The sequence below is a fragment of the Bos taurus genome, chromosome 3 (assembly GCF_002263795.3).
Source record: "Bos taurus isolate L1 Dominette 01449 registration number 42190680 breed Hereford chromosome 3, ARS-UCD2.0, whole genome shotgun sequence".
NCBI classification, from domain to species: domain Eukaryota; kingdom Metazoa; phylum Chordata; class Mammalia; order Artiodactyla; family Bovidae; genus Bos; species Bos taurus.
In genome coordinates this window covers 11387725-11413803 of record NC_037330.1, presented here as the reverse complement: position 1 = coordinate 11413803, position 26079 = coordinate 11387725, and the positions used below count along the sequence as shown (strand labels likewise).

The 26079-nt window shown below is 37.5% G+C and overlaps 1 long non-coding RNA gene across 5 annotated transcripts; it reads left to right on the top strand.

Moving 5' to 3' along the window:
• The first annotated feature begins 9943 nt into the window (after positions 1 to 9943).
• LOC100141145 (uncharacterized) lies at positions 9944 to 15280 on the top strand. 5 transcript variants are annotated; one of them, XR_009493838.1, is made up of 4 exons: positions 9944 to 10048; positions 10952 to 11085; positions 13180 to 13270; positions 13427 to 15280. It is a non-coding gene; the product is annotated as an uncharacterized lncRNA (long non-coding RNA). The 5 variants fall into 5 exon arrangements; XR_009493837.1 differs by having other exon boundaries at positions 9944 to 10066; XR_805295.4 differs by lacking the exon at positions 10952 to 11085.
• The last annotated feature ends 10799 nt before the right edge of the window (positions 15281 to 26079 follow it).

Genomic DNA, 26079 nt, shown 5'->3' with positions numbered 1-26079 from the left:
TCAGAGAGAATACTAGACAGAACTTGAGAAAGGGAAATATTTAAAATGAGGATGAGCCTTAATTTTGATCTAAAGTGTCCTAAGTAAAACATCCATGGTCTTTGAAAAAGTGATCTATATCCAGATGACCTATTTAAGTCAAATTGTTAACTTATGTCCCTAAATTGACAGTTGAATTGCCAAATGGTGCTATATGGCAAAGACCACTGATTTTTTTCATGAAATCTATTTTGCACTTCCTCCAGAATAAATCAACTGCTTAATCATTAGCTGGACAGAATAAAATTATATATCTCACCACCTTTTTAACTGGTTGTGGTTATGTGACTGTGCTCTCAAGTCAATGCAATTTGACAACTTTTGCAAAGGGATCTGAAGTATTGGAAGGTGGTGAGTGTGCTCAGCTTTTTCCTTTCTCTTTATTGTCAGCATAATATGGGTTTGATGGATGGACCTCTGGCATCCGTTTCAGAGAATGGGATTGCCTTTGGAGTGAGGCTCAGGCATGGTAAAGGACAAAACAAAACAAAGCAAAACAAAAATACCCACCAAAAAAAAAAAAAAAACCCTCAAAGCAAAAGAGGAAACTGGAACCAACTCTGTAACAATGAAATGACATAACAAATCTGAATTGGTTACTTCTAGTCTTTTCACAAGAGAAATTTATCTTTTTTTTTTTAAAATATCTGTATCTTTTAAAAGATATTTCTTCCATTTTAATTTTCTGTTACTTGGAGTCAAATTTGATCCTAACTAATCCAGAATGTTAGCTAAATATCAATTTAAAGTTAATAATTTTGGTTTATGAAAGGTTTACCTATAACTCTTTACTTTTTTTTCATTGTATTGACACATATGCATTATTTATTTTTTGCTAAGAGTAAATAAAAATTTTGACAATAGCACCCATGTTATTTGTATATAAGTTCATTTTTATCTATAAATTTTCTAAGGCAAGGAAGCAAATGCAATCATCATCTGAAATTTATATGAAATTGCTATTTACATGTGCACCCATGGCTGATTCATGTCTATGTACGGCAAAAACCACCACAGTATTGTAAAGTAATTATTCTCCAATTAAAAATTAATTAATTTGAAAAAAGAAATCATAGTAAACTTCTAGGAAATTGATAGAGTGAAATATTTAATAATTCATTTCAATGAGATAAATCCAAAGTACAAAAAGTAATTTTTCTACATCGAATCTACTAGGGAGGTTTAACTTACACACAAAAACCAAAGAAGATCTATAAGATACATAGAAAGTTGGGGTAAAATTTTACCATACATTCTCACTCATTTTGAATAAAATGGAAGGTTGGTGTCTGTAGTTTAGAAGAATAAATTCAATGCAGGAAAGAATTAACAAAGGCTTCTGGAACCTTTGTTGTAACTATAGAGAAAAAATTCTTGTGAAAATGAAGAATAAATTAATATATGAAAGATCATCCTTAGTCTTGCTATGTTGTTTCATGTCTAAGTGCTTTGCTGATGCTGGTTTCCCTACCCAGGCTGCATTCTATCTACCAAGGTCTATTGCGGAAACTTACATTCAACATTTAATGGTCAATGTAAATATCACCCTTTCAGTGGGACCTTAACAAGATGACAGAGTAAAAGGACCTTGAGTTCATCCCCTGTCAGGAGCACATCAAAATCACAACTAACTGCTGAACAACCATCAGTAAAAAAGACTACCGAACCTACCAAAAAAGATATTCTATATCCAAAAACATAAAGAAGAAACCCAACAAAATGGTAGGGAGGGCATCCTTGTGACATAATCAAATGCCACACTTCCCAAGTGGAAAACCTACAACCTGGAGAACAATTATATCACAGAAGTTCTCCTTCAGGATAGAGAGCATTAAGTTCCACATCAGGATGCCCAGCCTGGGGATCTGGCCTTGGGAGGAAGAGGCTCCAGAGGATTTGGTTTTGAAGGCTAGTGGGGCTTGAATGCAGGTGCTCCATAGGAAACAGAAACTTTACTCTTGAAGGGTGAATGCAAGGTCTCATGCATACCAGGACCCAAGGGAAAAAGCAATGGCTTTATAGGGGCCCAGGCCAGACCTGCCAACTGGTTTTAGAGGGTCTCATGGGGAGGTGGGGGCAGCTGTGGCCCAGTGTGGGGACAAAGACGCTGGTGGTGGAGGTACTGAAGAATATTCATCTGTGAGCTTTCCTGGAAGCCACCATTTTGGCGTTAAGACTTGGCCCCACCCAACAGCCTTTAGGTTCCATTGCTGAGATGTCTCAGGCCAAACAATCAACATGAGAGAAACACAGCTTCATCCATCAGCAGACAGGCTGTTTATAGACTTCCTGAGCCCATGGCACTTCTAGCCTTGCAGCTTGATGCAGCCCTGCCCACCAGAGGGCAAAGACTCACCTCGATTCACCAATGGGTAGGCACCAGTCCCTCCCATGAGGAAACCTGCAAAAGTGTCTAGACCAGCCTCACACACCTTAGGGCAGACATCAGAAACAAAACCCCTACAAACCAGCAACCTGCAGAACCAAGTTCTGCGAACACAGATCAGAACTTTCCTTGGCATCAGCTGGTACCTGGCCCTTGGGTGATGAAAGGATAGTGTACTTATGGAACATATAATGCATCTGTTATAGAAGACCACTTCTCCCAGGTCAAGAAACATAATTAACCTTCCACAGATATTAAAATGCAAGTAGAAATTTAGACAAAATGAGATGGAAGGAAGAATATCCTACAAATAAAAATACTCTATGCAACAAGACTCTCATTCAGATTTTACAGAAAAAGTAAAAGCATACATGCAAAATCTAAAAGAATTTGGCACCACCAAACAAGCTTTACAACAAATGCTAAAAGAACTTCTATAAGCAGAAAAGAAAAGGCCACAATTAGAAACAAAATAGTTATGAAATGGGAAACCTCACGGAAAAGGCAAACATACAGTAAAGATAGAAAATCATCTACACACAAATATTTAAACCAGTAACTGTGAGAAGGGAGGGTACAAATGCAGGATGTTTGAAATGCACTTGAAATTAAGAGATCAGCAACTTAAAACAACCATATGTGTGTGTGTGTGTGTACATAAAATAAATGGGGGCTCTGGGGCTACTATGTCAAAACCTCATGGTAACTACAAATCAAAAATCTATAATAGACAAACACACAAAAGAAAAAGGAATCCAAATGCAATACTAAAGATAGTCATCAAATTGCAAGAGAAGAGAACTAAAGAGTAAGGTAGAAAAAAGACCTATAAAAAAAAAAAATACAAAACAGTCATCAAACTGGCAATAAAAACATACTTATTGATAATCACCTTAAATATAAGTGGATTAGATACTTCAACCAAAATTCATAGACTGGCTGAATGGATAAAAACACAAGGCCTGTATATACACAAGAGACCCACTTCAGATCTAGAGACACAAACCGACTGAAAGTGAGGACATAGAAAAAGATATTCCATGTAAATGGAAATCGGAAAGCTGGAGTAGCAATACTTAGATAAAATAGACTTTAAAATAAAGACTATTACAAGAGACAAAGAATGACACTGCATAAGCGCCGAAGAATTGATGCTTTTGAACTGTGGTGTTGGAGAAGACTCTTAAGAGTCCCATGGACTGCAAGGAGATCCAACCAATCCATTCTGAAGGAGATCAGCCCTGGGATTTCTTTGGAAGGAATGATGCTAAAGCTGAAACTCTAGTACTTTGGCCACCTCATGCGAAGAGTTGACTCGTTGGAAAAGACTCTGATGCTGGGAGGGATTGGAGGCAGGAGGAGAAGGGGACGACAGAGGATGAGATGGCTGGATGGCATCACTGACTCGATGGACGTGAGTCTGAGTGAACTCCAGAAGTTGGTGATGGACAGGGAGGCCTAGCATGCTGCAATTCATGGGGTCGTGAAGAGTCGGACACGACTGAGCGACTGAACTGAACTGAATGATCAAGGAATCAATCCAAGAAGAAGATATAGCAATTGCAAATATATATCTACCCAGCATAGGTGCACCACAATATATGAGGCAAATATTAACAGACCTAAAAGGAGAAATTGGCAGTAACATAATAATAGTGGGTGACATTAACATGCTTTGCCCATTAATAGACAGAGCATCCAGACAGAAAGGAGATACATGCCTTAAAGAGCATATTAGAATAGATAGACTCTACTGATATTTATTGAGCATTCTATCCAAAAGCAGCAGAATACACTTTCTTCTCAAGAGCACATGGAACATTCTCCAGGACTGATCACATGCTGGGCCATGAAACAAACCTCAGTAAAGCTAAGAAAATTGAAATCATATCAAGGATCTTTTCTGATTGCTATAAAAATAATTGATCACAATGCTATGAGATTAGAAATCAACTACAAAAAGAATCCCTACAAAAACACAGGCATGTGGACACTAAACAAAGGGCATCTAAACAACCAATGAAATCAAAAAGAAATTCAAAAAGTTTCTAAAGACAAAGGAAAATAAGAACTTGATGACATAAAACCTATCAGTTCAGTTCAGTTCAGTTCAGTTGCTCAGTTATGTCTGACTCTTTGCGACTCCATGAATCGAGCATGCCAGGCCTCCCTGTCCATCACCAACTCCTGGAGTTCACTCAAACTCACATCCATTGAGTCTGTGATGCCATCCAGCCATCTCATCCTCTGTGGTCCCCTTCTCCTCCTGCCCCCAATCCCTCCAGCATCAGAGCCTTTTCCAATGAGTCAACTCTTTGCGTGAGGTGGCCAAAGTATTGGAATTTCAGCTTCAACATCAGTCCTTCCAATGAACACCCAGGACTGATCTCCTTTAGGATGGACTAGTTGGATCTCCTTGAAGTCCAAGGGATTCTCAAGAATCTTCTCCAACACCACAGTTCAAAAGCATCAATTCTTTGGGGCTCAGCTTTCTTTATAGTCCAAATCTCACATCCATACATGACCACTGGAAAAACCATAGCCTTGACTAGACAGACCTTTGTTGGCAAAGTAATGTCTACAGAGTTACAAACTTAACATCCAGAATGAGTGTTTTTATTCTTTGTAAAAATTTACCAACAGTCGTTTGACCCGTGCTTACTTTATTCTTATCATATAATTTATAAAATATTTTTTCTATGCCTTGGTGAATTTTCATAATTCTTTCTAAGTTTGAATCAGGTTCCAACATTTTATACTTGTTTTCAGTTTTGGGGAGTATCTCTGAAATTTCCTTAAAACTGAAGTCTTCCACAGGCATAACTTCATTTGAGACACGTTCATCAATTTTATAACAACCATTCTCCTCATTTATGTTGATAAGTTCCTCTATCTGGGTTCATATCTATAATTTCTCAACCAGTGGCAATATCCATCTTCTTCAGGCGAGCTATTTCTTCAATGACTTCGTTAACATTCAGTTCAAATCTCATTTCCAGCATTTTCATTTTTATATTTGTTGGTCAATTCATTGTTTTATTATTATTCATTTAAAATGTCACAGAATTTATTATTGAAATACAAGGAAACAATCAAGCATACCCTTTGATGTCTGTTCATGGAAAGGAATAATACTCAATGATAAACTTTGTGAAGGGTTGTGATTTGTCAGTGATATCATTAGTTATTGATTGCATGCTTATTTATTATTTCCATAGTGATTATTTCAATAGTGATTATGGATTATTTAGTTATTTCCATAGTGATTCATAGTGATTTGTCAGTGATTCATAGTGACTTGTCAGTTATATCATTAGTTATTGATTGCATGCTTATTTATTATTCCATAGTGATTATTTCCATAGTGATTATGGATTATTTAGTTATTTCCATAGTGATTCATGAAACTAAAAATTAGTAATTTTGTACTTTACTTACATTTAATATAATGTGGCAACTGAAATTTGAGCCATGCTGTTGGGGAATTGGTGTTATTTAAAGAAACCCTGGTAACTAAAATTTGTGTGTATTGAAAGTGTGCGAAACAAGCATTACCTATATTAGACAAAAGAAGACTGCATTATCTGTGGATCCCTAAATTTTCCTTTTTTTTTTGCTTCTGCCAAGTGACCAGCTTAGAGCCACTTCTTTGTTGTTATTGTAAGATAGCTAAGACTTATAAGACATGAGAGAAATGACAGTAAACTTCAGGTTTTTTAAAAGTTGACAAATACCAGAAATATATTATTCAGAAAAATAAGATAATTTTGAAATTAACATAGACATACCTCTAATAGTATATCCCCTACATGTTTAGCTACATGCTTTTTGATTGCCTTTTATGATAGCAATTTGTTATATCATTTTCTCCAGGAAACGAAAAGATCATTCAGTCTGTCTCTAGCATAAATTGATCAGATTTGTTTTTCTTTTTTATTGATTGTTTAGAACTCCTTTTTCGTTTCACAATTTATTGCTACCAATGTAAATTTTAAAATTTGTTTTAAGACTATGTTTTAGAGCAGTTTTTAGGGATACAAGGAAATTGAGAGGACAGTGTACAATTTGCCCATACATACTCATTTCCTCACCATCATCAACATCACTTTCAATATGGCGCTTTTTTTTTTTACCAAGGATAATCTACATTGACACATCATAATCACCCAAAGTCCACAGCTTACCTCAGAATTCACTCTTGGTGTTGTATATTGCATGGGTTTGGATACATGTATCCTTCATTTAATATTGTAAAGAGAATTTTCACTGTCATAAAAATTCTCTGCACTCTATTCATCCTTTCTTGCCTAGAACCACTTATTAATATTAGTTTCCTGAGTTGGGCATTTCAAATTGAGTGAATATTATTCAATGTTAAATTCATGTGAAGGAAAACCTGCGATCATGTTTTTTCTAAGAATAATTTAAAAAAAAATTCTAGCTAGAGCATAAAGTAACCACAAGATTTCTTTTTATCTTCCTGTTTAGTAGGGTGGGTTTTTTTTTTCTGGTCCAGTCTTACTGAGGATGTAATAGAAAATCTAATCAATGAATATAGCAAAGTTGCAGGATATAAAATCAACACACAGAAATCCCTTGCATTCCTATACACTAATAATGAGAAAATAGAAAGAGAAATTAAGGAAACAATTCCATTCACCTTTGCAATGAAAAGAATAAAATACTTAGGAATATATCTACCTAAAGAAACTAAAGACCTATACATAGAAAACTATAAAACACTGGTGAAAGAAATCAAAGAGGACACTAATAGATGGAGAAATATATCATGTTCATGGATTGGAAGAATCAATATAGTGAAAATGAGTATACCACCCAAAGCAATTTATAGATTCAATGCAATCCCTATCAAGCTACCAATGGTATTCTTCACAGAGCTAGAACAAATAATTTCACAATTTGTATGGAAATACAAAAAACCTCGAATAGCCAAAGCAATCTTGAGAAAGAAGAATGGAACTGGAGGAATCAACCTGCCTGACTTCAGGCTCTACTACAAAGCCACAGTCATCAAGACAGTATGGTACTGGCACAAAGACAGAAATATAGATCAATGGAACAAAATAGAAAGCCCAGAGATAAATCCACGCACCTATGGACACCTTATCTTTGACAAAGGAGATAAAGATATACAATGGATTAAAGACAATCTCCTTAACAAGTGGTGCTGGGAAAACTGGTCAACCACTTGTCAAAGAAAGAAACTAGAGCACTTTCTAACACCATACACAAAAATAAACTCAAAATGGATTAAAGATCTAAATGTAAGACCAGAAACTATAAAACTCCTAGAGGAGAACATAGGCAAAACACTCTCCAACATACATCACAGCAGGATCCTGTATGACCCACCTCCCAGAATATTGGAAATAAAAGCAAAAATAAACAAATGGGACCTAATTAAACTTAAAAGCTTCTGCACAACAAAGGAAACTATAAGCAAGGTGAAAAGACAGCCTTCAGAATGGGAGAAAATAATAGCAAATGAAGCAACTGACAAACAACTAATCTCAAAAATATACAAGCGACTCCAACAGCTCAATTCCAGAAAAACAAACGGCCCAATCAAAAAAATGGGCCAAAGAATTAAATAGACATTTCTCCAAAGAAGACACACAGATGGCTAACAAACACATGAAAAGATGGTCAACATCACTCATTATCAGAGAAATGCAAATCAAAACCACTATGAGGTACCATTTCATGCCAGTCAGAATGGCTGCAATCCATAAGTCTACAAGCAATAAATACTGGAGAGGGTGTGGAGAAAAGGGAACCCTCTTACACTGTTGGTGGGAATGCAAACTAGTACAGCCACTATGGAGAACAGTGTGGAGATTCCTTAAAAATCTGGAAATAGAACTGCCTTATGATCCAGCAATCCCACTGCTGGGCATAGACACCAAGGAAACCAGAATTGAAAGAGACACGTGTACCCCACTGTTCATCGCAGCACTGTTTATAATAGCCAGGACATGGAAGCAACCTAGATGTCCATCAGCAGATAAATGGATAAGAAAGCTGTGGAACATATACACAATGGAGTATTACTCAGCCATTAAAAAGAATACATTTGAATCAGTTCTAATGAGGTGGGTGAAACTGGAGCCTATTATACAGAGTGAAGTAAGCCAGAAAGAAAAACACCAATACAGTATACTAACGCATATATATGGAATTTAGAAAGATGGTAACAATAACCCGGTGTACGAGACAGCAAAAGAGACACTGATGTATAGAACAGTCTTTTGGACTCTGTGGGAAGGGAGAGGGTGGGATGATTTGGGAGAATGGCATTGAAACATGTATAATATCATATATGAAACGAGTCGCCAGTCCAGGTTCGATGCACGATACCAGATGCTTCGGGCTGGTGCACTGGGATGACCCAGAGGGAAGGTACAGGGAAGGAGGAGGGAGGAGGGTTCAGGATGGGGAACACGTGTATACCTGTGGCAGATTCATGTAGATATATGGCAAAACCAATACAATATTGTAACGTTAAAAAATAAAAAATAATAATAAAATTATTAAAAACAAATAGACAATCTCATGCCCAACTTGTATCTTTTTTTTGGAGGTCTCAAGAGTACCTCATCATCTGTATGGCTAGTGTAGCCAAAGCCCTTGGGAATCAACCCTTGACAACACTCTGGGAAGTTCAAGTGTTAATGTTCACTTTCAGCTCTAATTTTCAATGTCTCATTTGATTGTTTTCTGAACAATTTCTTTAATCTTATGAGGTGAGCATATGTTGAATAAATAATTTATAAAACTATAGTTTGTCCAGAATATCTACATTTTTATAGTAGTTTTTGTTGTTGTTGTTATTCTTTCCTGGCTTCAATCTTGCAAAAAAAGCATCTTACTTGTCATGCACATATTTAAGCATGGAAATTGAAGGGTCAAGTGATGTGGAAATACTCTAGGCTTTCAAATTTAACTGAGGTGGTGAGCAGAGTTTAGAAAGAATGGATAGGGAAATTAGGGAGGAGTGCTGATAAAATAGAGATGGGACCCTAGGCACTCAGATTAAAGGTAAATAGAGAACATTATGGAGTCATAATAAAGTAAGTAAGAAATGAGGACCAGGAGGCAGAGCTGGAAAAACTATGTAAATAAAGATGAATATGAACACAGACCAACTCAAAGAATGTTAAAATTGAAACAGAACTGGAGAATATAAAATTATTTTAGTCCAATCATTTTACAGTGGGAGAAACTGAGACCGAAGACAGTAATCAATGCATTCTAGTAAGGGGTTTATCCTAGATCTCAGGATGGGACTTTTCACTGCTGCAGATATGAGAGGCAGGAGGACCCAGAACAGAAGCTGAGACTGCTGCTGGGAACCAGGAAGGGGAGAGAATCACATGAAGAAGTGCTGATGGGGAAATGAAACTTCAGGGAAAGGCATGTGACTCTGAGAAATAGTGGGGTTTCTTGAGCAGGAAAGTGGGCAGAGGGTGAAGTTTCTGCTGGCAGAGAGGGGATGATGGAGTAGAGTGTGACACTGTGGGGTGGACACATGCCAGTGGAGTGCTGAGGACAGTGATCCCTAGCGGGGAACCACTTGCTGACATGAGCTTGGTGGAGGGCCAGGTAAGAGCCCAGGCAAAGGTGAGTGTGAGCACATCTATAACCTGAGCACCAATAGAGTGAGAAGAGGGAGCCTGGGGAAGGTGGGTGACAGAGGAAGAGCACTGACACCCCCAGAAAAGGCAGGGCCCTCAAACAGGCTGGATTCGAATTAGGAGATGTTCCAGCCATCTCAGGTTATTCTTTGGGGATCATGTGTATCTAGAGGGCCTATATAACCACCTCTTTCTCTCCCTATTGGAGATTTTCAGGCTCTTGGATCTCTGTTAATAATTGTTCACTGGTACAAATTGTTCACTGGTACAAATTTCCCTTCTCACAAATCCTACTTCTTCCACTTCCTCCAACCTTTTTCTTGGGGAATGATATATTAAAATATGAGCCTTTGTGTATAATACTGGCATATGTAGGAGTTTGGATTATTTTTCATGAAGGCAATTGAAGTATTTTAATTATGAGTTTGACAAGATCAGGTGTGCATTTTACATAGCAACTCTGAATCAGAGTGCTGAACAGAGAGGGAGAGGATTTGGATTGCATTGTCTAGATAAGGGATTATAGCAATGACGTGAGTCACACATGATGAAAGTACGGACTAAATGATAGTAGGGTTAGAGATAAAGAGGCAGATTTTACAGATTATGGAGAGAAATGCAGTGGTGACTGTGAGGAGTCAGTCAGGAGAGAGACGTTTGCAAAGAGTATGCATTACTAGTTTTCTGTTCAGATTGACTGAATATTATTATCATGGAATTGGATGACACCTTCTAATTCCTCTGAAGGAGAATTCCTTAAATATTTTTTAATTTCTTTTCTCAGTCCTATTATTTCTTATGAAAATAAGAAATAGAATTAGTTCACTGGTGAGTCTAGGAAAGAAACTGGGTCTGTGATATGTCTCAACAGCTTCTTCCTGCCCTTTGCCTCTGGAGTCAAGCTGCTCTCACAAGTGTCAGTTCTGGTTTCCTCCTTCATCCCTTGACTCGACCAGACCCTTGGGGAGGGTTTGCTTAGAGGCTTTCTAGCACTTCTTGGACTAGGTAAGTGTATTAGTCTGCCTGGGCTGCAGAGGAAAACACACAGCCTGGGTGGCTTCAACCACAGACATACTTTCTCACAGTTCACAAGACTAGCAATACAAGAGAACTTGATTTCTTGTGAAGGCTCTCTTTCTGGCTTGCTTGTAGATAGCCGCCTTCCTGATATGTCTTCAGATGACCTTTACTCAGTGCATGTGAGGAGAGACAGAGAGAGAGAGGGAGAAAGGAGGAAGAGGGAACTCACTCTGTGTCTTTTCATATAAGACCCCACTCTTAAGACCTCATTTAACTCTACTTTCTTAGAGTCATTATCTCCAAGTATAACCACTTTGGGGGTAGGGGTTTCAACATGTGAGTTTAGAGGGGACACAAATAATCCATTTATAAGAGTAAATAAGTCTACTTCATTTGGTTTTCAATACCAGCAACATTACTTGGATTATACAGTTAAGGGAAATCATCTAGAAGATTTATCAGAAGTGAAGTTGACAATTTGATCCATATATCAATTGCTCTCTATCTTTATCTCATTTGGATTTGAATTCAGGAGATAGGAAAGGGTAGTAGTTACTGGGCTCTATAATATTGACTCCCTTAAAATATCATCTCTTCTTCTACTCAGTTACTTTAAGTCTATGTCCATAGTCCAACAACCATTATGATTCATTTCATGCACCTAGGAATGTTGTTCTCTCCCCTCCCTCACATGAGTTCCTCTTCACCCTCCCCTAACCTATACCATGAACCTCACTTATAATTTACCCTCCAACTTATTCAAATCAAACCCTCAGTTCTTGGCATTTGTCCCTTATGCCCTTTTCCCAATCCCACCAATTCTTCCCTTCCCTGTTCCTGATTGAATATATCATTGACTCACCCTTATACACTTATAAAACCATCTCTTTCTCTACATTTTAAAAAATAAGTCTCAGGTTCCCATATAGTTCCTCTCATTTTTTTCATTAATTTCTCTTTCTTCTTCCTCCCTCTTCCCAGATCCCTTTGAATTACAGGTGAGAGTTGACTGTGAGCTGCGTTCTAGGGAAACCACAAAAGGTTTTTTTCAGGCAGCTTATCAAGGGTCAGATTTCTTGAGTTTCCAAACCATGTCATGGGTACCATCTCCAGAGGGTAAGAGTGGGGCCCAGAGTGTCTGTGATCTAATCAATCAGCATGAAGGCATCAAGGAAACAGTGCATAAACTCATCAGCAACATCTGTCCCCAATTTCTCTTGGGTCTCCTCAATGCAGGCAAGATGTATCTCTAGAGGCAAGGTTGGTACAGCCCCCTTTCTAAGATCTTTCTATATAAGTCTTGTTCCTTTCTACCATTCCTTTCAAAATTAGGAAGGAATAGTTCAAGAGGGAGAGGGGTTGCTGGGCAAAAGTTCCTAGAGGAACTTTAATATTACTGTGGATATTTTGTCCCTAAACTGTCTGTTAGAGTCCTCATATGAATATTTTTAATGCCTTTTCCAGTGAGACCAGAGGCTTGGCTGACGAGTAGCCCCATCCTTGGGTCAAGTCAGCTACTGCTAGCTTGTCACGTCTCTGGCTTCTACCCAAAGCCTGTTTTGGTGACATGGATGTGGGGTGAACGGGAGCAGCCAGGAACTTAGCAGGGTCATGTTCTGCCCAATGTTGATGGGATCTTCACATGATCATGCATGTGGAGCCTGAGGAGGCAACTGGCTTTTCTTGCCAGGTGAGGCATAGCAGTCTAGGAGACCAGGACATCTTTCTCTACTGGGATAAGTAAGATGGAATTTTTAAGTGTGCAAAGGTGATTCTTGAGCCTAGAAATCAGGGCAAAAGAAAGTTTGATGATGGCAGAACTAAGTGAGAGAGATATTAAGAAGGAATTAATAGAGATGATTACAGAAATGCAGAAATGGAATATGAGGGACACTCAGATATAAGAGCTTAGTGGGGAGATGAAGAATCCTTCCCAACAAGTATGAGAATAAAGTGGCTAAATAAGATAATTGATGGGACTTATGCCTAGTTTGTATGCTAAGGCAGGCAAATCGATAGATAGAGCAAAATTGGCAGTGGGTTTATTATGACATCTAGGTGTCTCTCTAATATTCACAGGGCATCATCTTTCCATGAACTTGATATCATTGGCAGTGATCGTGCCCCTAATGCTTTCGATGATCCTTGCATTATGGATTAGGAAGCACTGGTGAGTTTTTTGTATTTCTCCTCTCTTTGCAATTTCTTATTTTATGTTCCATTTCATTTTTACTTCTCTTAGCTTTCTTCTCTTGACCTCTCTCCTCTTCCTCAACCACTATTTCCATCTTATTTAGAATTTCTCCCCATTTCTCTTGTTTCACAGTTCATATCAAGACATCCCACGAGATTCTTCACCATGCCTTACCAATCTGAATGAGTACCCAACAGCCCAGAAGCCTAAGAGAACATAGTGATGCCACTGTTTCTCTTCTCCATTTTTTTTTTCTGCTTCTACTTTATAATAATTTGTTAATGCAAGCTATTTTAATTTCTGTAACTCTGCATGGAATACCTTCCTTGTAATCTAAATTTTCTTAGTAGTACTCAACCTTCAAAGCCCATTTCTGATGCCATATCCTCCAGAAGGTTTCACTGATCCATAAGGAGGAAGGAGTCTCTCCCTGGTCTGAATCCAGACAGTGCTTCAGCTGTGCTCTGCTACAAGTATACATTACTTCTTTCCCTGAATTACAGCTACTTAGGTCTTTTTACATCTTCTAATATTTAAGCTCCTTTGGGACAATGGTCATGACAAAGTTGACTTTCTTACATGCAAAGTGCTCAATGAAAATCAAACCAAGACAAAGCAACCTTATCCAAATTGGATTTGTTGTCATATCGACAGACTTCTCATTATAGTCATTTCTGACATCATTGTTGTTATTTGAAACTCTGATGGTCCCTGTCTTGTTTAAATCCTTTTTTTTTTTCCTCTTTTTTAATGTGGGCAAGAAATTCCAAACTTCTTTAGTTACCTCACTTTCTATCTAAACTCTTATAGAAAAAATATAACTTTGCCCTTTGTCACACTTATTTTCTAAATACATTTAGTCAGCTCTTTCAAACTTATTCCAAACACAAGGAGAGAAAGAGTGCAGGCCATGTACGAAGGGCAATGGGCCAAATATATCACTGAATGGTTAAGGTAAGAGCAAGAGGGATGAGGATAGGATCAAAGCAAAGGATGTATATGGAAGGCAAGTCCCCCAGAGAGTGGTTCTGAGATATCCCTGCCTAGATGTTGGTTCCTTTAAGTTTCATTCACTGCATGAGTGTAAGTCACTGAGTCGTATCCAACTCTTTGTGACCCCACAGACTGTGGCCCACCAGGCTCCTCTGTCCCTGGGATTTTCCAGGCAAAAATACTGGAGTGGGTTGCCATTCCCTTCTCCAGGGGATCTTCCCAACCCAGGGATTGAATCTAGGTCTCCTACATTGCAGGCTGATTCTTTACCGTCTGAGCCACCAGGGAAGATTTCATTCACTAATCAAGTAATATTTGTTAAGCTCTGAATACAAGACAATCATTCAACTCATAAACTGGCGGGGGAGAAAGCAACCAAGGTTATTCCTACTTTCTTGAAGTTTGCAAAGTTTACTTTCTAAACCTGTGCTCTTTTTACTGGTCACATTTTTTTTTTTTTCTGCTTCATTATAAAAATTGAATTAACAATGGATGTACAATTTATGTAAAATAAAATACATCTATTTTAGATGTGCATGCCCATTATTTTGAAAAATATATAAACCTATGTAAACATGATCACAATCAAGATAAGAACCATTTCCATTACCCCAATACTCCTCAAATCTATTTGCACTTAAACCATTACCAACTATGTATTATTGCAGCTACTTCATGTCTTACGCTAGTTGTTTAGATTTGTTCTTCCTGTAATTTTATGAAAATGGAACAAACTGTATATGCTCTTTGTAGCTGTCATTTTTTCCCACCTAGCTTGTGGTTATGTCATCTATGTTGCTTATCAGTGCACTAGTATCTATCCTTTTTTATTGTTCAATATGCTCAATAGAATTCCATGTATGAATATGATATTCATACATGAAATTATATGTGTTTGTGTGTGTTATCCATCCACTGTTTGGCTGTTGGTTTGTTTCTAGTCTGAGGTTCTTTTAATAAAGTCACCATTATTGTTTCTATTTGATTCTTGCATTTTTAGTTTGTTTCTTTATTTACATGCTTGGGCTAATTCTGTCAATTTTGGCTGCCTTGCAGTTTGTAGCCACTGATGTCTCATTAAAGAAAATAGGTCTCATTGCAAGTGGAATATTACTCAGAAATAAAAAGGGAAGAATTTGAGTCAGTCGTAATGAGGTGGATGAACCTAGAGCCTGTTAAAAAGAGTGAAGTAAGTCAGAAAGAGTAAAACAAACACAGCATATTAATGCATATATATGGGATCTAGAAAAATGGTGGGATCTAGAAAAATGGTGCCGATGAACCTATTTCCAGCACAGGAACAGAGATGTAGATGTAGAAAACAGACATGTGGACACATCAGGGTAGGGGGAGCAAGGGGAGGGTGTGATGAATTGTGAGAGTAGCATTAACATATATACACTACCATGAGGAAAATATATGGCTACTGGGAAAATGCTGTATAACACAGGAAGTCAAGCCTGGTGTTCTGTGATAACCTAGTTGGGGGGAATGGAAGGGGAGAGAGAGGCTCAAGAGGGAGGGAATTATATATATATAATTATGGCTGATTCACATTGTTGTACAACAGAAATTAACACAACATTATAAAGCAGCTGTGTTCTGTGTGCTTTGTCATGTGATTTTTCAGACAAGAATACTAGAGTGGGTTGCCATTCCTCCTCCAGGGGATCTTCCCAATCTGAGGCTTGAACCTGTATCTCCTGTGTCTCCTGCACTGGCAGTTGGATTCTTACTGCTGGCGCCACCTAAAAATAGACAACAGCAAAAAAGCAGTAAATCTATAAAAATAACATCAGAAAAAATGAAATCCAAAAACATGCGGTGTGGATGGAAGGGCCAATAAGGCAAAAATACAATGGGTTTGCCAATCAGTCTGTTTCAGAAGCTTGTCTTTCTGTGTCCAAATGACTGGAGAGGCAGGTAAATTTTTGCTGGAAAAATGTTTCTTACAAATCATTTAAGATTCTTTACAATTTCAAGAATCCATGAATCCTAGACAAAATTAAGCCAATCAGGTTTCTGAGTTAAAACTCATTTCCAGGTTTTGGATAAGATTGGATAGGGGATGACAATTTCATTGGTGAACAGACAGTAAAGGACTGTTATGGGTGCAAGCAGAAGGAACTCGATAAATGAGCAAATACATAAACAAGTAAATCAAAGTATTCTTGTCTTTTTTAGATGCATTATTAATGTTTATTGCTTGGTTAATATCAGAGCATTAAAAAAACCCAAAAACACAGTAACATCATGGCCTGCTCATTTGCTTCAGGTTCCTCTGCCTGGTTTAGCATCTTTAGGTATTGTGACCACCACTCAGACTGTATAAGCTGGCACACAGAAGCAGCCCTCAGGCAGCAATTAGATAACAGCTCACTTGAGCAGCTGACCTGTATTTTGGTGGATGGACCTTTGTTGCTCTTAGGTCTGCAGAAATCTTACCTCTAGATTCAAGGTGTGTTTTCTATGCTTTAGGGATATAATTTTAGGATATTTGTTGTTAAATACAAGAAATTGTTGTTAGGAATTTGGAGCAATAGGAGGTAAAATTTCACCTTTTCATTCCTACCCTCTCATTCTACTTTTCACCAGTATAGGCAGGACCTTGTCTTGGAGGCATGAGACATCTGAAAGAGGAGTCTTTACAGTATTGGTGTGGAATGGCTTGTGGAAAATAGTGGAAAAATAGTGGTAAAACTGGTGAAGTCTGAACAAATTTGTACTTTAATGATAATGTAAATTTATTAGTTTTGGCAAATTTACCAGAGTTTTGTAGGGTGGAGAAGGCAATGGCACCCCACTCCAGTACTCTTGCCTGGAAAATCCCATGGGCGGAGGAGCCTGGTAGGCTGCAGTCCATGGGGTCGCGAAGAGTCGGACACGACTGAGCAACTTCACTTTCACTTTTCACTTTCATGCATTGGAGAAGGAAATGGCAGCCCGCTCCAGTGTTCTTGCCTGGAGAATCCCAGGGACGGGGGGGCCTGGTGAGCTGCCATCTATGGGGTCGCACAGAGTTGGACAAGACTGAAGTGACTTAGCAGTAGCAGCAACATTATGGGAAATGGTAGAAGTTTCCAAACTATCTCACACCTTTTCATTAAACCTAAAATTATTAAGAAAAAAAATTTTAATCCTATAAAGTGTATTAAAAAGTGAGTGAGTGAGTGAAGTCGCTCAGTTGTGTCTGACTCTTTGCCACCCCATGGACTGCAGCCTATCAGGCTCCTCCATCCACGGGATTTTCCAAACAATAGTACTGGAGTGGGTTGCCATTTCCAAAGTTAATAAAGTATATGAACTGTTAAGAAAGCCTACACAAGTGTGTTCCACAGGAAATAGCACTTACTCTGTGGGTCTACATATTATGGTATAAACTAAGAAGAGCAAAAAAGAAATTCCATGGGGTAGAAGTGAAAGAAAAATTTAAATTAGAAATACATGGAAGAGCTGAATTAATATGAATTAAAAATATAAAGTATTAAATATTCTATTCAAATATTTTCCCTCAAAAACCTCCATGAGCCTGTTAAGAAGAGTCAGTTATCCTGGCTGGAGAGTCTCAGAGAAAAGGTACCCAGGCTAATGAAAAGTCAGCCTATGCAATGGCCACTTCATCTTCTTCTGTACTTCAAAGCAGTGCAAAGAATTAGGAAAGAGTAACCTTTAGCCATATAATAAAGCTATCATGGACTGGGTAGTGTAGATAAAGAAGGGTAGGGTGATGTGATGGAGATTTCAGACTCCTTAAATGAAGCCTTGTAGGCAGCATGTAAATGTGTTCAGCCTAGGCTCAACAACATCTACAGGATTCGGACATGAGAGAAAAGTCCAGTTTATCTGGGAGCTGGACAAATTTAAAAGACAAAAAGCCATAGGGATGTGGATAGAATTGAAAAGCTATTATTTTGTTTAAACACTAAGATTGTTCTTTCCAAAATTAAACTAAACATTGTGCCATTAAATCACAGAATAGAATATTTCCATCATGCAGATAATTTTGTTATATAGCACTATTCTAAGATGTAGTTAGCATAACTCAAAACTCCTTAAGATACATCACAAGTGAGGAGAAAGATATGGATTTTCATTTGGAATTAGCACTTTGAAGGCCTCAGAGCATACTGTATACTGCTTTTGAGTGTGTGGACTCATTTCAGGTCAGTTTAGCTATGACTGTAAGGGCCCATGACACTCAATGACTGAGGCCACAGAAGATAGGGCCGGGAAACTTGTTCACAGGTTTTTAAAAAGTAGGTGCTAAATGTACTCATTGGTAGGATCATGGAAGCATCACAAAGGTGCTCTTAGAAATAATTATTTAAGACTTTGGAGATTCTGAAGATAATCCAATAATATGTAAGGGCAATGATAAGAGCAACCTGGATAAGTATGGAAAGAGACCTTTTTGTACCCTGTTACTGTGGCTACCTGGAACAACATTGGCTTCATAAACTCACATGAGTGAAATTGTTATCTAAATGGAAATCTCCTTGAAAAAGAATGAGACCTCAGAGAGAAAGTGCCACTGAACTTTAGAATTAGATTTGGAAGGAAAAGAGTTGAAATATATAAACCTCCTGAAAATCAGCTACAGGAAGGAATTGGCTGTGTGGGTGGACTTGGAAGATTAAAGAACTGCTGAATAGGTGAATGAAGTTAGAAACAGCCCAACTGTTTGATTATGTTGGACAGTCTGGATATCTTCTCTCCTTTTTCCTGCACTTTTGAAGAAAGAACAATATGTTCAAATTGAAAGATGAGATTCTGTTGGTTGACTATTGAATGTTTGTAGTTATAATAGGAATTAATGGTACTTTATACCTTTGGTTAACATTTTATTAAATTGGCACTGCTTAATCTAATATCTTTAAGTTGTAACTCAGACTTCTTTGGAGGAAATACAGTAAGGTCACCTGATGATTACAGAGTTTTCAATAGTAGCAAATTGAACACTTCTCTCATTTATACAAATGTATTAAAAAATCAGTTCTAGGCGATTTCCCCCCACCATTTTCATACTTAGGAAGATTACATTATCTAAAACTAATTAGATAATATTTTATCTAATTGTTTCCAGTTAATTTTCTTCTTGCCACATGTTTCCAGTTAATTTTAAGTTTTGGCAAGAAGGTTAACAAAATAGGGATCTGTGACTGTAATTGTGGGACAGCCCCAGAGTGCAGCAGAGGAGGGGGGGTTTCTTCTTAAAGAGACTGGTCACAAACAGTAAGTACTTGTAGTCAAAATTCATGTGTGCAAACTAAGTCACTTCTTTCATGTCCAACTCTGTGTGACCCTATGGACTGTAGCCTGCCAGGTGCCTCTGCCCAAGGGATTCTCCAGACAAGAATATTGGAGTGGGTTGCCATGCCGTCCTGCAGGGGATCTTCCCAACCCAGGGATCGAACCCACATCTCTAGACTCAACTGCATTGGCAGATGGTCTCTTTATCACTAAAGCTACCTGGGAAGCCCTTGGTCAAAACTGGTTAGGCTCAAATGAAATTTTGTGGAGCAAGGAGGAAGTAGTCATACCATAATATGTATCAAAAAATTAAAATTATAGTTATTTTTCCTTTAGAATTTATCTTCTATATGGTTTGAATTTAGAATAAGTCTTTTGTGATTTTGTTAATTATTTTGGGGCTTCTATCAGAAATTTCTTTCTGCTTTGCTCAGTTATTTCATTGCTGAGACTTGCAGTTTAAGTAACCTCAAAATTGAAAACTGATGCTTGGTTATTTTCACCTATGTAACAGTGTTTCTTGTGTAATAATCAAATTATTTTCCTCTGTAACTTTCTTTCTTTTTCTTTTTTTTTTGCTTAATTTTACTTGTAAATGATTTTAAAATTCTTCAAGGTAGTAGAGTTACTTGTAGTATGTTTTGAATCTTTTGACTATATATTTTTTGTAGGGTAGTATGTATTCTTTGTAATATCTATCTTTGTCTATAATCCACAATGGTGTCTTGAAACCAAGTAGAATTATAAGCATTTTATAGCTTAAAATGTATTTGTAGAGAAAAAGAAATATTGAAAATATGTAACTTAGACATATACTCAGGAAGCAAGTAAAAGAACCATAAAATGAATCAAAGTATGAGGAAGAAAGGAAGTATAAAGGCTACATCATTAAAATAGAAATTAAAGCATTTATGATAGAAACTACCAAATTAGAAACAGACAGCTTTTCTGAAAAAAATAAAATATAAAAGTAAACTGGAAGGAATGATAAAAAAGATACTGCACAAATAAAGAACACTGGGGTTTAATAAGTGGCTGCTAATGGATATAATTAAGAATGAAAATAAGAGAAAACTATGTACAACCTCATTTAGGTCATTTGAAATAAAAGTAAGATGGAAATTTTTATTGAAAATTATAAATGAGTCAAATAAGACTCATAAGAAAAATAAATTTAAAGGATATCATTTGCCATAAAAATTGAAACTGGTGGTAAACTTGCTGACTAATCCAAAAGACCTTAAGCACTTAATGATGCCCAGTTTCAAGATATACAAAATAATGGAAAACTATTGAAGTCATTTTATGAGGCTAGAATATCACAACACGAAAAACTCAGCAACACAAAAAGAACACTTAAAGACAAAATAAACAGATAAACCAAACACCCAGTAGTTATTATTCAACTTCACTTAGGAATTGAAGAAAACTTAGATATACCAATAGCATTTTTACTACGAGTACAAGAACAACTTAAATAATACATTTGAATCAGTTCTAATGAGGTGGATGAAACTGGAGCCTATTATACAGAGTGAAGTAAGCCAGAAAGAAAAACACCAATACAGTATACTAACGCATATATATGGAATTTAGAAAGATGGTAACGATGACCCTGTATGTGAGACAGCAAAAGAAACACAGATGTATAGAACAGTCTTTTGGACTCTGTGGGAGAGGGAGAGGGTGGGATGATTTGGGAGAATGGCATTGAAACATGTATAATATCATATATGAAATGAATCGCCAGTCCAGGTTCAGTGCATGATACTGGATGCTTGGGGCTGGTGCACTGGGATGACCCAGAGGGATGGTACGGGGAGGGAGGAGGGAGGGGGTTCAAGATGGGGAACACGTGTACACCCATGGCAGATTCATGCTGATGTATGGCAAAACCAATACAATATTGTAAAGTAATTAACTTCCAATTAAAATAAATAAATTTATATTAAAAAAACAACTTAAAATTAGAAAATCCATTTATATGATCATAAATGGATTAAAGGGGCAAAAATGAAACATCTGATCATCTCACTACTTGCCATATAAAACTCTCAATAAAATTAAACATTCATTGATGAAAAAAATATTAGTTATTTTGGAATTAAAGAAAACCTCCTTTGTATTGTTTAGTTTAGCTATAACCAACCTATGGCAGTTATTCAGAGTAGCAAAAATTTGAAGATTTACCATTACAATTCATGCAGGAGAGTGAGCCAATATTTATTGTGCACTTAGCAAAGCTTTCAGGCACATCTTTCTCCTCAGTTTACATTGCAAAATTTTCTCAGGGATATTTAAACAAAAGAGGAGGACACATGGGAGAGAAAAGAGAGAGAAATGCAAACACAGCTTTCAGATTTCCATGATGAGCCTGTGGCAATTTGTCATCCCTTAGTTTACCTGAGGTAAGAGGAGTGTTGTTGCCGAGATCAGAGGACCTCGTTCCTTTTATTTATCTTGCATATACATGCACTGCTGTCCATTTTCAGAAGAGTTAAACAGCTGAGGGGGTGTCTGAGAAGATTTACTAAACTTTTGCTTCCCTAGTAGCTCAGATGGTAAAGCATCTGCCTGCAATGCAGGAGATCCGGGTTCAAGCCTGGGTCAGGAAGATCCTCTGAAGCAGGAACTGGCAACCCACTCCAGTATTCTTGCCTGGAGAATTTCAAGGACAGAGAAGCCTGGCGGGCTACAGTCCATGGGGTCACAAAGAGTTGGGCACAATCGAGTGACTAACACACACACACACACACCATTGCAATTAGAGAAAAGACAATGGTTTTTGCTATTGCCATTGCTATCCAAAGTGATACTAAAGCTGCACATTCTAGTCCAGTAAGTAAATATAAAAAAAGATATAAAAGACTTCATTTTCATAAGATATAATTTTCTCTACAGGAAAATTAAACAATAGAGAAATTAACTTAAAAGGAACGTAATTCAGCAATATATCCGGACAAAATATCAACATACTAAATCAATATAATACTAAACTAAAAAGCAAGAGAGTTCCAGAAAAACATCTATTTCTGCTTTATTGACTATGCCAAAGCCTTTGACTGTGTGGATCACAATAAACTGTGGAAAATTCTGAAAGACATGGGAATACCAGACCACCTGATCTGCATCTTGAGAAAGCTATATGCAGGTCAGGAAGCATCAGTTAGAACTGGACATGGAACAACAGACTGGTTCCAAATAGGAAAAGGAGTACGTCAAGGCTGTATATTGTCACCCTGCTTATTTAACTTCTATGCAGAGTACATCATGAGAAGTGCTGGGCTGGAAGAAGCACAAGCTGGAATCAAGATTGCTGAGAGAAATATCAATAACTTCAGATATGCAGATGACATCACCCTTATGGCAGAAAGTAAAGAGGAACTAAAAAGCCTCTTGATGAAAGTGAAAGAGGAGAGTGAAAAAATTGGCTTAAAGCTCAACATTCAGAAAACTAAGATCATGGCATCTGGTCTCATCTACACAGTAAAGAAGTGGAAAAGGCGTCTTAACAATTAATCATTACAGGTGAGTACACACAATAACCAATCACAAATAAAGTTCAGAAGTATATTTCAACATGATGAATTACTCAAATATTAAAAAAAAAAGAGAACTAGCTAAGCAAATTAAATGTTTATATCCTAAGAGACATGTATTTTAGATGTCTCTACTAACTGTATTAAATACTAAGTCCTTTTGTTTAATAACTGTAATAAATCCCACAATATATAAATTTTACTAATGCTTACCTGGTTGCTTGGTGGCTCAGATGGAAAAGAATCTCCCTGCAATGTAGGAGACCAGGGTTAGATCCCTGGGTTGGGAAGATCCCCTGAAGAAGGGAATGGCAACCCACTCCAGTATTCTTTCCTGGAGAATCCCATGGGCAGAGAAGCCTGGCAGGCTATAGTCCATGGGGTCACAAATGGTCAGACAGGACTGTGCAACTAACACTTTCACTTTCAATTTACCTACTAAGTAAATATATTACAATGATAGTATAATAGTTCAGGTAATTAAGCTCTTCACAGATTATAAATATATATATATATATATATATATATAATTTCTGGAAAGACATGATATTTTAAACAAATTAAAAAGGTCTTAGACCTTTTAGGTCTTAGACCTAAAAATTTTGGGGTAAAATGATCAGAATTTTATTCCTAAATATACTCAGCTTAATCTTCATTACTTTAATTCTTATCCTTATTCATATTTTTAGTTTTAACCATTTTCTAACTCCATTTTTATTTTGCAAGATATATAAATAAAAATTAAAATACTATCATTTCTTAAAAAGAGAAATACACAAATAAATATAGTTTTTATAAAGTCCCATTAAGTTTTCCTCTAGGGGCTTGCTTTCCTAGTATTTCATTGGTTTTTTTTTCAACTTCACATATTCTAGGCTTTGTAATTAGTTGTTTACTTAATGCCTACATACAGAAGGATTGCGAGGGTTTGATATTTGAATGTATTCATGTTATTACTGAAATGGCTTTAAGCCAGTAAAAATTTTAAGGAGTTTTCTCATCCACGCACAAAGGCCTCATTGGACTTTAAAATGAGGAGGTGAAGGCACAGACAATATTTCAGTTTTGAATGTTGTGGGTACACTAAATATTTGTGAAACAGGAGGGAAGGGGGCAGGGCATGACCTTTAAAATAGTGACATAACCCAAGGACATGACATAAACTGATGAAAACCAAATAGGACCAACCTGTATATTGTCACTCTGCTTATTTAACTTACATGCAGAACATCATGCAATATGCTGGGCTTGATGAATCACAAGCTGAAGTCAAGATTGCTGGGAGAAATAGTCACCTCAGATATGCAGATGATACCACTCTAGTGGCAGAAAGTGAAGAGGAACTAAAGAGACTCTTTATAAGGGTGAAAGAGGAGAGTGAAAAAGTTGGCTTGACACTCAACATTCAAAAAGGTAACACAATGTCATCTGGTCCAATCACTTCATGGCAAATAGAAGGGGGAAAAGTGGAAACAGTGGACTGCAAGGAGATCAAAAAGGTCAATCCTAAAGGAAATCAACCCAGTATATTCATTGGAAGGACTGATGCTGAAGCTGAAACTCCAGTATGTTGGCCACCTGATATGAAGAGCTGACTCATTGGAAAAGTTCCTCATGCTGGGAAAGACTGAAGGCAAACGGGGAAGGGGACAACAGAAGATGGGATAGTTAGTGTCACCAAGTTAATGGACATGAATTTGAGAAACTTGGAGTTAGTGGAGGACAGAGGAGCCTGGAGTGTTGCAGTCTATGAGATTGCAAAGAGTTGGACATGACTTAGCAACTGAACAAGGTCTAAGATGGCAAATAGTCAACTTCTTCTGTCTTTAGCCTCACTATAGGCTCACTGTAACACATCAGCATGCTAAATAATGCAATAGGTGCCACGAGAGTTTCAAGATCAACTATAAAGATCAAAAAGTGTGCAGTGGTCCAATTTATAGAAATTCACACCCCTTCCCCAAAATAGCTGGAATACTCCTCCCACTCATTGACCTATGAAATTACTCGCCCCTATAAAAACTGACAATCCCATACTTGGGGGTTACTTTCACCCTCTGAGATGGCCCACACTCTATGCAATCTGTTTCTGTCTAAATAAATCCACCTCTTATCTATCATTTTGTCCCTCTGAATTCTTTCTTCAATGAGACATCAAGAACCTGAGTTGTTACTGAGTCTAAGCTCTCTGCTTCTGCACAATAGGTCAATAGATTGGAGACAAAGAATACTTTATTCAGAAAGCAGGCTGACTGAGAAGATGGCAGACAAATGTCTCAAAATAACCATCTCCTTGGGGTTTGGCTGTCAGATTCTTTCATAGAGAAAAATGGAGGATGGGCTAAAGAAGTAAAGTAAAAAATTCATTATCTTGCAAATCTCTCCTGGATTGGCCAATCTCAGGGAGAGGATGTGTTAATCTTTTCTTTCTTGCAGCTGGTCACAGGTGGGCAGAGTCAAGTTATTTCCCTGTGAGTTGAAAAAAGGCACTTTAGTTTAAGAGTCAGGCAGAAGGGCAGGGTTCCCTATTATGTATGCCTATAATAACAAAAGCAATGACAAGCAAAAGTTAAAATCAAAGAAACTGATCCAACATGGAGTGAGAAATGGCTCTTCCTGCAACAGAGCTTCATTAAGACCTGAGACCAAGTGTGATCTCAGTTATGGGTCCAAGTTCTGCTGGGAGCCAGCATGAGGAACTCCTCCTGTGGCAAAGGTCATGAGGAAGGAGGCTCAGGATACGCAAAGGCAGAATTGAGCCTCATGAGTTCCCCTGGAAATTCTCGAGCATCTACCCTCCAAACCAGAGTCTGCCTACTTTACTGCTTTGTGCTCTCACATACACCTCTGACTTTATGGGGAGCTGTCCCCCACCACCTCTCTCTGAAAAAGAGTTAACTTACAGCTCCAGTTAATAAAGTTCCTGGGCATGACAAGAGTGTTTTTGTTCACAACCATGAGAGGCATGAGATGTTCTAAACTGTCTAAATACATATTCCTTTG